Raw genomic sequence first — 13,632 nt, 5'->3', positions numbered from 1 at the left:
ACCAATAAAAGGATGGGGGTAAAACAATTTTCTAGCCCCAAGACAACTTAGAAGATTGAAAGGAAAGGTCTGTCTCATTAGAGTGGGAGTGGAGCATAGTACAGGTTATACCCAGGAAGCTTGCAGTAAAGCCAGAGCCCCAGTACAAGCCAGCAACAAGGCCCCAAGCCCTAGCAAAAGCTAGCAGTGAGGCCCTGTGCCCCTGTATTAACCAGTAGAAAGGATCTGGGTCACTGCATCAAATATCCAGTAGTGGAAACAAGCCAGCAGCAGGTCTTGGGGGTGACTTAATTGGTAACAGTGGCTTCTGTAGCTCTCAGCCCACAGATGGTAAGGGGATCAGACAAGTGGTTAGAAGGAAATTACAGAAGATCCTTTGCTGACACTGGGGGTAGAAGCCTATTGCATTGCACATACATAGTTATGGGTCATGATTCCAGGGTAAGGAGGAGCACTAGCACACTAGAGCATGTGGCTTCAGGGAAGGGGGACCTGGACATAGTTTCAGGTTAGAAAGGAGTGTTTGTGGTTGCTTATAGACAAGAGCTCAAGCCAGCAGAGCAGTGACCACACCTCTCCTTGGATCATACCACTTCAGAAGAACTGAAAACTTATAGACGCCCAGAACTAGCTCTGTAAACAACAGCACCAAAAAACAGCAACAAAAACAAACAAACCCCAAAACCCAAAAAACCAAAGTGCAAAAAAAATCTGAAGCTTAGAATAGTGCCTTCTCTACCTCAGGCATAGAGTCCAACTTTAATATAAAGTTAAAGTCAAGAAGTAGTCTAGAAAAATGAAAAAAAAATAACAACAACAAAAAGAACCTGACCATAGAAAGTTACTATGGTGGCAAGAAAGATTAAAACACAAACTCAGAAGAAGACTACAAAGTCAAAACAGCTACATTCAGAACTTCAAAGAAAGATGTGAATTGGTCTCAGGACCAAAAAGAATTCTTAGGAGGGCTCAAAAAGGAGTTTAAAAATTGAATAAAAGACGTAGAGGAAAAAGTATGGAAAGAAATGAGAGTGATGCAAAAAAAATCATGAAAAAAGAGTCAACAGTTTGGCAAAGGAAGCATAAGAAAAACACTGAAGAAAACAACACTTAAAAAAAAAAGAATAGGCCAAATGTCAAAAGAGGCACAAAAATCCCTAAAAGAGAAGAACTTATTAAAAATCAGAATTGGCCAAATGGAAAAGGAGATAAAAAATTAACTGAAGAAAACAACTTCTCAAAAAGTAGAATTGGCAAATGGAAGCTAATAATATCAAGAAACAAGCAAACAAATCAAAGGAATGAAAAAAATAGAAGAAATTTAAAAATAGCTTATTAGAAAAGCAACTAACCTAAAAATAGATCCAGGAGATAATTTAAGAATTATTGGACTATATGAAAGTCATGATAAAAAAAGAGCTTAGAAATCATATTTCAAGAAATTATTAAAGAAAACTGCCCTGATATCCTAGAAACAGAGGGTAAAATAGAAAACCAAAAAAAAAATCCATTAAATCACCTCCTGAAAGAGATACCTAAATGAAAATTCCCAGGAATATTATAGGAAAATTCCAGAGCTCTCAGGTCAAGGAGAAAATATTGCAAGCAGCCAGAAAGAAAAAATTCAAAAATCATGGAGCCATAGAAGATTTAGCAGCTTCCATTTTAAAATACTGGAAGACTTGGAATATGATATTATGGAGGGCAAAGAAGCTAGGATTACAATCAAGAATTGCCTACTCAGCAAAACTGAGTAGGGGGGAAATTGAATTTTAATGAATTAGAGGACTTCCAAGCATTCCTGATGAAAAGACCAGAGTGGAATAGAAAATTTGACTTTTAAATATAAGACTAAAGAAAAGCATAAAAAGGTAAACAGCAAAGAGAAATTATAAGGGATTCAACAAGGTTAAACTGTCTTTACATTCCTACACAGGAAGTTGATCCTTATAACACCTAAGAACTTTCTCATTATTAGGGCAGTAAGATAGAAGGCATAGGTGCGAGTTGACTATGGTGGGATGATCTACAAAAACTTAAAATTAAGGGATGAGAAAGAAGGATGCACTGAAAGAAGGAGGAAAGGAGAGGTAAAATGGCATAAATTATCATACATAAAAGACATACAAAAGAGCTTTTATAGCAGAGGGGAAGATGGGTGGTGATGGTAGCAGACAGTGCTTGAATCTTATTGTCATCAGAATTGGCTCCGAGAAGGAATAACATACACACTAAGTTGGGTATAGAAATATATCTTAAACTACAGGGAATCAGGAGGGGAAGGGTATAAGAGAAGTGGGGTTGCTGATAGAAGGGATAGTGGATTGAGGGAGGCAGTGGAGGGCAATGCAGTTAGTAATCATAACTATAAAAAAATTTATAGCCAGTTTCTCTGATAAATGTCTCATTTCTCAAATTATATATAGAGAACTGACTGAAATGTATAAGATTACAAGTTACTCCCCAATTGATGAAGCATATGAATAGGCAGTTTTCAGGTGAAAAAATCAAAACTATAGTCAAATGCTTTAAATAACTATTGATTAGAAAAATGCAAATTCAAACAACTCTGAGGTACTACCCCACACTTATCAGATTGGCCAATATGACAGAAAAGGAAGATGATAATTGTTAGAGGGGATGTGGGAAAATTGGAAAACTAAAGCACTGTTAGTGGAGTTGTGAACTGATCCAACCATTCTGGAGAGCAACTTGGAATTATGCTCAAAGGGATATAAAACTGTGCATACCCTTTAATATAGAAATACCACTACTAGGTATGTATCCCAAAGAGATGAAAAAAAATTTATACACACACACACATACATATAAATACACATATATAAATATTTATAGCAGCTCTTTTTGTGGTGGCAAAGACTTGGAAATTGAGGGGATACCCATTAATTGGAAAATGACTGAAAAAGTTGTGGTATATGATTATGATGAAATACTATTGTGCTATAAGAAGTGATGAACAGGATGGTTTCAGAATAACCTGGAAAGACTTACATTAACTGATGCAAAGTGAAGTGAGCAGAAGCAGGAGTGTACACAATTACAGCGATGTTGTACAATGATCAACCGTAGGGGGTGGCTAGGTGGCCCCCCAAAACAAAAACAAACAAAAAAATAACTGTGAATGACTTAGCTGTTCTTAGAAATGCAATAATCCAAGATAATTCCAAAAGACTTTATGATGAAAAATGTTATTTATCTCCACAGAAAGAACTGATGAAGTTTTTTGTGTTTTGTTTTGTTTTGTTTTTTGCAGGGCAATGAGGGTTAAGTGACTTGCCCAGGGTCACGCAGCTAGTAAGTGTCAAATGTCTGAGGCTGGATTTGAAGTCAGGTCCTGCTGAATCCAGGGCTGCTCCTTTATCCACTGCACCACCTCTCTGCCCTCTACTGATGAAGTTTTAATGTAGATTAAAGTATACTTAAAATTTTTTTCTTTACTTTTTTTTTGCCTGCTTTCTTTCAGAACATAACTGATATGGAATTGTTTTATGTGACTGCACATATATAACCTATATCAAATTGCTTGCTGTCTCAGGAAGGGGGAAGGGAGAGAGGAAGGGAGAAAAAAAAAAGGAATAGTCTTAGACTGATTAAATCTAGTTTAGTCAGAGGTGACTGAACTACACTAGAGTCTGGTTGACTTTTCCTGGCCTCCCTTAGTTATTTCGATAGCTTAGCCCCATAAAAATGAAGATCCTGAGGCACCCACTCACATGGGCCTCAGAAAAGCTACCTTAGGTTTGGAATACTCTCTGGGTCAGCATCCACTAAAAATGTAATTACCTATGTATTTATTTTTATTAGTCAGTCAGGAAACACATTAGTTCGAAACAAACAAACCTCACTTTAAGCAGTTGAGCAAATAAAGTGACAATAAAATATTCCCTCTTCTTCTCTCGCATGGGGGTATATTCTTCATCAGGCTATCATATCAGCAGTAGGAAGAGAGTACTAATTCAGAGAATATTCCTGGCAAGTATGGAAGACATATACATAAGGAATATTCCTGAAGGGTCATATATTAGGAACTTATATAGCCAGGGAACAAAATAAGGGCAAATGCATGAATAAGAGAATTCCAATCCAGACACTATAAAGCTGTTGATGTTCTCTGGGAGTGTGGTCATTCTGTTCTCTGCAGTTCTCTGTTGTATGTTACATCTCTTCTCTCCACTGGGTGTGTCTCTGTGCTGGGTGTTGGGTCTCTGCTCTGTTATCTCTTCTGAGTATTTCCATTGGTCTCATGGTCCCTGAGCTTTCTTCTACCATAGCCTGTGCCTCATATCTGCAGGACTATCTACTGGCTTTCTGTTCCTATCTGCTCAAATGTAGTGGTCAGACAGCTTTTCTTTGACAAGAGCAGGCTTGGATACTTTTAGTGCTCAGACAGTCCAAGATATGAATCAATTATGAGCCATCATATTCAGTTAAAGGCAGCTAACAAAAGCCAGTCTATGTGCCCCCAGGCTAAGATTAGGTCTACTTATTTTGACTATTTATATCTGGTTCTGATTTGCAGTTCATTGTCCCAGACAACTATCTGATTTAGGGATACACTATTCCTTGTAATTATGGTTTAACCCCTGATGGGGATGCTATAGCTTGAGAACCCTGCCAATTCCGTTTCAAGGACTCCACCTCAAAGCCCCATACAGCAGCTATGCAAAGACTGTCTTTGCTCTCAGAATAATCTTCGGGGGGCAGCTAGGTGGCGCAGTGGATAGAGCACTGGCCCTGGATTCAGGTGGACCTGAGTTCAAATCCAGCCTCACACACTTGACCCTTACTAGCTGTGTGACCCTGGACCCTGGGCAAGTCACTTAACCCTCATTGCCCCACCAAAAAAAAAAAAAAAACAAAAAAAGGAAAAAAAAGAATGATCTTTGGCGGTAAAGTCAAGTTGACCCCTTCTTTCTAAGTCCTTTAGGGTTTGTTTGTTTGTTTGTTTGTTTTTCTGAAGGACTTTACTGATAAGATATAGACTAACTTTCTAACACTAGACCACACCTAGGTGGAAACGATTGTGCCCTGATCATCTTTGGTGGGTTCTACATTCTTTCTCTGATGTCTTTTTGACTAAGATTTGAATGACCTAAGTCCTAGCTTCTTAAACTGTGGGTCCCTACCCCATATGGGGTCATGTAACTGAATGTGGGGGTTGTGAAAAATGTGGCAATAGTAAAAGGTTAAGAAGCTTTGTTATATACCTATATACTGGGGGTCGCATAAAAATTTCTTGGATGAAAAGGGGTCACGAATAGAAAAAGTTTAAGAAGCCCTGACTTAAGTCACTTGTTCTAAGACCTCATTTTTATATACCCCATCTTCACTCATGTCAGACAATTAGATTTGATTGCAATTTGATGGACCACCTACAGTTAGAAGAGTATATAAACTGTGAATCCACCGCCATTTTTGTTTTTGTTTTTGTTTTTGTTTTTGTTTTTGCTGGGCAATGAGGGTTAAGTGACTTGACCAAGGTCACACAGCTAGTAAGTGTCAAGTGTCTGAGACCAGATTTGAACTCAGGTCCTCCTGAATACAGGGCTGGTGCTTTATCCACTGTAACACCTAGCTGCCCCCCATTTTGGTTTTGGGTCTGAGAGATGGTCATTGACCATCCTTTTTATTAATAACTTGTCAGCCTTATTGACAAAATGATTAAATTACCCAGAAAAAAAAGTGAAGTTGAGAAAGAAAAAAAAATCTAAGTGAATAAAACAAGATCATTGCCTTCTTACTCCTTGCATAACATTACTGTCTCATTTGTGTGTATCTGCCAGGGACAAGACAGCCTCCTAACTTTTGCAAGTGTATTCTGGGCAATCTCACTATCTCCCTATGTTATCACATCCCCTATTTTAGGGAAAAAGCATTTCCCAAGCCCTGGTACTGCATGTTATCAGAAAGAGCTCTGTGTATGTATTGCTGTCTAATTGCAACTGTGTCTTATCAAAACTTTGTATCTTCTCTAGCACCTATAGTATGAAGTACTACACACAGTAGGCACTTAATAAATATTTACTGATTACTGATCAGTTGATTGCTTTGGAAAAGTCATTTCTCCTTTCTTCCAGATTTCAGTTTCTTCTGAAATTAGAGGCTAATCCAAATGATTACTAAGGTCCTTTTCCAGGCTGACATCATATTTTAATAGGGTTATTATAATTTTAAATCTGAAAGAGTCCTCAGAGATCACTTTCTCAGGTCCTCTCATTATATAGACTAGGAAACAAAGTTCAATGAAGGTAAGTGAATTGTTGTAGGTCACAGAGGTAGTAAGGATTAAAGCCAAGACTGGAAGACAGGTTCTCTGATTTCAAATTCACCAGCTTTTCTACCACAGAATCTCTTTTGAGCTCTGAGAATCCAACTTCTAAATCCCCTCTCAGTTCTCATATTCTCCTTCCTATGTTCTTGCATCCCTTCCAATTCTCACTCTCTTTGGCTCCATGAATCTATAAATTACCTCTCTGATTAAACAAGCCAAAGACCCCATTTTGAGGGAATATACAAAGCTCTGAAAGGCCAGGGGTTGGGCTGGGAGCAGGAAATGGGAGGGAAAGGCAGGCTGATGATAAGTAGCTAGTCCCTGCCATTAATAGTCAATACCATGAGCCAAAGATGGGGGGCAACCAGCCAGGAAAGGCCTGGAAGCAGCTAATGAATGGGGAAGGCATCCATTTGCTGGGTCTTTGCTATAGTTCCCCCCCCCCCCCCAATGCTGAAAGCAGGATTTTTTTTTGGGAAAAGAAACAAATTAATCTTTTGTTGGACTGCAGTTTAGTTACAAAAATGCTCAGTATTGAAATCCTAAGTGGACAGATCTTTCCATCTCTTTAATCTTTTCCAGATAAGATTTTTTTTTTTGACACAAACCTGTAGAAAGTCTTAGACATGAAATTAGAAAATCTGCATTTAAACCTCTGCTTAATCAACATGAATTTATTAAGCACCTGTCATATGCTAATACGATAGACACTCAGGGATACAAAGGCAAATGCGAAAGAGTGCCTTCCCTCAAGAAGTTTGCATTCTAAAAGGGGAGAGAAATGTACACTATAGCTATTTATCAAACACATACAAAAAATAAATATAAAGTGACCTGGCTGTGGGACATAGTGGTGCCCGAGATCAATCTTAAAAAGAAATCAGTGATTTCATGGGGCAGATTTGAAGAGAGTGTTCATTTCAGGCATGGGGTCAACCAGCGCGTAGGGACAAAGATTGGCGATGGAGCACCTTGTATAAACTACAGTAAAAGACCAATATGACTACACTGTAGAATGCATGGAGGGGAGTAAGGGATAACATGGCTAGGAAGGTAGGAAGGGGCTGGATTGCAAATAGCTTTAAAAGACAAACAGTAGGGGGCAGCTAGATAGCATAGTGGATAAAGCACTGGCCCTGGATTCAGAAGGACCTGAGTTCAAATCTGGTCTCGGACACTTGACACTTACTAGCTGTGTGACCCTGGGCAAGTCACTTAACCCCCAGTGCCCTGCAAAAAAAAAAAAAAAAGACAAACAGTGGAGTTTATATTTGATCTTAGAGGTGATAGGGAGCCATCAGAGTTTGTTGAACAGGTTGTTTTCCCCTCCTAATTTTCATTATCACTCACTTCCTGACACTCCTCCCTCCCATCGTGGTTTCCCTGAGGGATGCATCTAAAAACATCTCAGCTTCTTCCCACACTGGGCAATTTATGTTTCACCAGCCTACGTCTCTGCCCCAATTGATGTTTGGATGGTCAGACCCATCTCCAATTGGATGCTGTGCTCTGTCCTTCAGGCTTCAGGGAGTGCTGTCTAGTCTCCCACATGGACACTGTCCTGTTCTTGTGACCTGTTCCACTCCTTCTGCTCCTCAATTCTCTGACCCAGCACCCACAGTTCAGAGCTTTGCAGTCTCCTGTTTTCTCTGACACCAGCAATTTAGAGTCTTGCAGTACTGGTGCTTCTAGGTTTCAGCCCCTGGAAAGTTTTTGCTCCCGAAGGCTGTTGAGGCCTGTGTAAACTTCCACAGTCTTAAGCTGGGGTTTTCATGACTCTGTAAAGAAGGAAGGGAGACAAAGATATAGGAGTGGGTATTATTATTATTATTATTTTTGTGGTGCAATGGGGGTTAAGTGACTTGCCCAGGGTCACATAGCTAGTACGTATTAAGTGTCTGAGGCTGGATTTGAACTCAGGTCCTCTTGAATCTAGGGCCAGTGCCTTATCCATTGTGCCACCTTGGGTTTTATTATAATGTTGTGCTCTGCCTTTGGGTCTACTAGTGAGTAAGGAGTCAATGAGTGTCAGTTCCTGGGTTGTTGTTGTTGTTGTTTTAACCCTATTTTGGATTCTGGGTGTCCTGGATCATGGAGACAGCTGGAGTTGTTTTATCTTTGGTACATACTTTCTTTTTTGGAGAGATTTGAGAGGACACAAAGGTTAGAGAAAATGTCTAGTCCCCCATCTTGTGGCCCACATGACCTGGAAGTTTGGCTACATACAGAATAGATGGAAAGGTAACTAATCTGTTGGATAGGTTGTTGACAAGGTCAGACCTGCTCTTCTGTTCATTACTTTTGGGAGCTTTGGCAAATTCCTTTCCTTTTTTGGGGGAGGGGGTTTAGTTTCCCTTTCTTTAAAATGAGGGAGTTGGATGAGATGATTTCTAAGGTTCCTGGCAATTCCAAGTTTTGTAACTCTCAGATCAGGCTAGAGAGTTTGCTAATTCAGGGAAGCAGTTAATGGGTACATTTAGCTACCCTATATTAATTAACAGAATATTTCTGGCCCTGCCTAAAGTCTAGAAGTCCATGGTGCCATGGGGAAGCACAGAGCAAATTCAAATAGTTGAGAAACCTGATGATCCTGAACTTTCCAAGGAGCAGCAGCAGCCAGTCTCAGCCACAGCAGAGTGGGTCTTTGAGAGATGGCTCTTGCAGGGTGACTCAGGGAAAGCTAAGATCATGCAACTGCAAAAGAGATGCCATATTTCTCTTACTCCGGAGAGCTTCTGTTTCTTCATGCTCAGAAAAGAGAGTTAAAGAGAATGCCAGTAGATAGAAAACAGATTTTTCATGCTGAGAAAAGGAAGGGAAAGTAGAGTTTAGGAGAGGAAATTTAAGGCCGGTCCTTTTTATTCTGAAGAACTGGGTCTTGATTTGTGCCAACAATGAATCCCCTGAATTTGGATTCATGATATTCGAAGTGAGAATTGTGTGAAATATAGTCACTACTTCTAGCCCAGTGTCAATACAAAGTATGAATTCAAATAATGTGACCACTTCAAGGGGATTCCTTATTCAGACTAATTGAGACCTAGTTTTATACAGGAAAGCATTCTCCTAGAAAGGAGAATGAGATGGGAAAGAAGGGGGATTGTTTCAATTCTTTCTTGGTGGTGACCTTGATTTTGATTTAAGATAAAATTCATTCAATAGCATCATCTGCATTAGTTACTTTTCAGATATTAGGATCAACAAATGTTAGAGCTGGAAGAGACCTTAAAAAATAGAATGTAGGGCAGCTAGGTGGTGCAGTGGATAAAGGACTGGCCCTGGATACAGGAGGACCTGAGTTCAAATCTGACCTCAGACCCTTGACACTTACTAGCTGTGTGACCCTGGGTAAGTCACTTAACCCTCATTGCCCCACAAAAAAAATAGAATATAGAATGTTAGTGCTAGAAGGAACCATTGAAAAAGAATGTAAGTTTTTAGTGCTATAAGCAACCTTGGAACAAAGAATGTATGTAGAGTGTTAGAACTGAATGGGATGTTTGACATCATTTTATCCTATTCCCTCATTTAATAGATGAGGAGCTGAGTTCCAGGAAAGGGAAGTGGCTTGTCCATTTCCTTCTGAGCTCCAGTCCATGATCTCTAGTCATTCACTGGTTATACCAACAATACCTCAAAAGCATCATGGGCAAAACTGAATTCATCATCTATTCTTCTCAACCTATTTTCTGCCCTCTCTTGCCTAGCAGCAATAGTGTCTCTAAGTTGGAGAAATTAGAGAATGTGACACTGGAAGGTATGCTTTATGTAGGTAGGCCTGACACTAGACCTTGCATCCTTGGCTGCTTTCCTCTGTCTTTTGTTTCCTTCTCTGAGCATAGGTCAATGACCAGCAGTCCTGGAAAATGGATATTTCCATCCTTCATCCTGAAGAGTCCAGGCAGTCCCCTCTTGACTCTGCTTCAGATTTACTGGACTTTGCCACTGTGATGAAATAATGGGATTTCACAGATACTCAAAGACCCACCTGGAGATTAATCTAGACTGATTGAATCAAATGAGAGTGATTGACTGCTGATTAGCCTACTTCAAGTTAACTAGATTGTAATCACACCTGGCTAGCCCTTAAGAAGGTATTATTCACAGAAGCTAAACTGTGAACTCAACTTGAGAACACCTTCAAAACCAATGGATTTGGAGGATGCCAACCAATCAGCTTGAAGCAGTGTGTAAGGACTGCTTCTATTGCAGACCTATAAAAAGCTTCCACAATCAGCTTGCTGGAGAGTTCCTGATTAAAGCAGGCTTGTGGAGGAGGACTTGAGGAAGAACCCAACCAGGCTGGAACTCTAGGCTAGGTAGGACTTCTTTTTCTTAACTTTCTGAACTCCTTGTGGATATCTGTATGCTTTAATAAATGTTTAATGCCCAAAGACTGGTGCTGAAGCTTCTAATTTAAGGCGATCACACAATATAGATTTTAAACATCACACACCATGCCTCAGATGTTGTATCACTTTGGAACATCGCTCTACCATGTCGACTCCCTTTTTCCTTTGGTGACTTTCTCCCTGGGAGGAGGGATATTTGTGTATATATATATATATATATATATATATATATATATATATATATATATATATATATATATATATATATATATATATATATATATATATATATATATATATATATATATATATTAGATGCACATAATATCTATGTAATCTATGTAATGCATGTTATAGTTTTTTCTGTACATATGATTCTTTGGCATCCATGTAGAATGTCAGTTTCATGATGTCCGAAACTATGCTACCTTTTATCTTCATATTGTCATGGACAGAAAACCCATTGCTTATAATTCAGGGCATAAGTCAGTAAATGGTTTCTTCATTTCATCCACAGTTATAAGTCAAGGTAAGAGAGAGGCACAAGTTGGTCCGTAGAGAAGAAAAGCCTCTATGGCGTAAGAGGGCTTCTGAATACTGCCATTTCTCCTAGGTATTTAAAGTATGCAGAAAACAGTCATGCTCGATCTATAACCAATCAACCATCTGTCTTGGGGTAGTTTTGTTTGTTTGTTTGTTTTTCTAGGTGAGGGCATAAAAACTTCCCAACCTGCTACTCTGTTACTGGGCTCCACAGTCTAAGTCTGAGACAGAATAGTTCTGTTTGTCTTTTGGTTAGTAATGTACAAGGCATGAGTTAGGGGAGAACCAAAGTACAGGGGTTAGACCCTTGATACTGACCATTTATACTAAAATAGAGGCTCATTCTCAAATGGCATTACTCATATCAATGAAGGAAAAATACAGCCCCATCATCTGATACCCTGGCATGGAGACTTGGGCATAGTAGATTTAATTAATTTTTCTTAACTTAAAATTGAATTGTCAAAGGTCACACAGCCATTCAATGACAAGTTTTTATTTTTTTTGTGGAGCTATGGGGGTTAAGTGACTTGCCCAGGGTCATACAGCTAGTAAGTACCAAATGTTTGAGGCCGGATTTGAACTCAGGTCCTCCTGAATCCAGGGCTGGTGCTTTATCCACTGCACCACCTAGCTGCCCCGGTTTTTAATATTTTTAATGATAATTCATATCATTCTTTATTTTAACATTTGAAACTAGGCAGGGATTCTATCTAATGCAGTGAGGCTCATTGGTGGTAGGAGTTGGGAGGAGTATTCTAAATATTTGGCGGCTGATCACTTTCTGGGGGTTAGTGTCTAGAGAAACTTCAGTCTTTTGGGGTGCTGCAGTACTCCTGTGGCAGTGAAGAATAAAGATGGCTGCTTTCCTGGTGGCTTGAGGAGGACACCAACTGGTGGAAAACTCAGATTTTTATTCCTTTTCTGCATAATGAATATAGTGACACACCGCTCTGTAGGCTTAAGGAGGGCAACTAATGTTTCTTACTCTGCTGTACCATTACCACAATGCTCCAAGTGTCCCATGCTGTACACATAAAGTACCACACAGAGTCCACAGGTATCACATACGAATGGGGAAACTAAGCCTCAGAGAGGCAAAGTGACTTGTTCATCACATATTCAAGTAGCTTCCACAAAACTCTAGATGAAACAGATTGGATAAAACATTTTTCCCAAGAAGAATGTCTTTCCCTTGTCTTCTGGGAAGCAAGTCTTACTAACTTGCCTAGTACAGTCTGGAAAATGTGAAACAGGGCTGGAAAGTAAACAAAATTCTCTGGAGGCTCTTACTAGAGGTTGTACTTGCCAGGATAGGCCTTGCCTGATGATAGCCAAGCATTTCCTAAAATGCCATGTGTATATTAAACTGGGGCACAATGAATCACCTTTTAAATATACATTGGGGAATTCATAGCCAAATCAGGAATGCTTTTCATTGATTTTGTCAGTTCAGATTTTGTTAAGTGAGAGGGCTGTTGTTATAGACCGAAGGGTTGTATTTCTCAGATTCTCAAAAGTCGGTATCATTTAAGTCCAGTTTAGCTAAGTAATCAATGTTGCACGCCCCTAATGCTCAAATTTCCCTAGACAATTGAGCCCAAACGAGTAGACTGTGTATGTGATAAAGGAGAAAGAGCCCTGCCCTTGCAGTTGAGGAGACTTGGGCTCAAGTCCCAATTCTGCCACTAATTTGATTTTCAGTTTTTAGAGAACCAATCATTTTCCATTTTTGTGACCCACTTTCCTATCCTGTAAAACAATAATACTAGTTTACATTTCTATTATGAATTACAGTTTACAAAATACATACTTTCTCATTTGATCTTCACAACCTTTTTTTTTTTTGTGAGGCAATTGGGGTTAAGTGACTTGCCCAGGGTCACACAGCTAGTAAGTATTAAGTGTCTGAGGCTGGATTTGAACTCAGGTACTCCTGACTCCAAGGCTGGTGCTCTATTCATTGCGCCATCTAGCTGCCCCTTCACAACCTTTCAAAGCCTTTTGATTATTCCCATTCTATATATGAGCAAACCAAGGCTCAGAGAAAGTTAAGAGACTTGTCTAGAGATAGCTGAAAAGTATCTGACATAGAATTTGAACTTAGGTTTTCTGAGTTCCTAAGTTGGTGTTTGTAGCCATTTCACCATACTGACTCTTGGACTGGAATTTTTGTTTAATACTTTTTGAATCCACTGAGGTTCTTTAAAGAACATTTTCTACATTTATCCGAGTCTCACAACCATCCTATCAACTATATCTCAAGTACTATTATTTTCATTTTTTAGATCACTCGCATTTATATAGTGCCTTAAGAAAAAGCACACAGCCCATTGTTGTTTGTCTTTCATACTCGAAGAGGACCATGGCATTGGGGTAATGTCATGACTTGCAGTGACTTGCATTTAAGTGAGGCAGGGCTGTGTAAGGTCACCAACTTCACTC

This window comes from Dromiciops gliroides, chromosome 2 (assembly GCF_019393635.1).
Source record: "Dromiciops gliroides isolate mDroGli1 chromosome 2, mDroGli1.pri, whole genome shotgun sequence".
Lineage (NCBI taxonomy): Eukaryota > Metazoa > Chordata > Mammalia > Microbiotheria > Microbiotheriidae > Dromiciops > Dromiciops gliroides.
Note: the sequence above shows the minus strand (reverse complement) of the source record.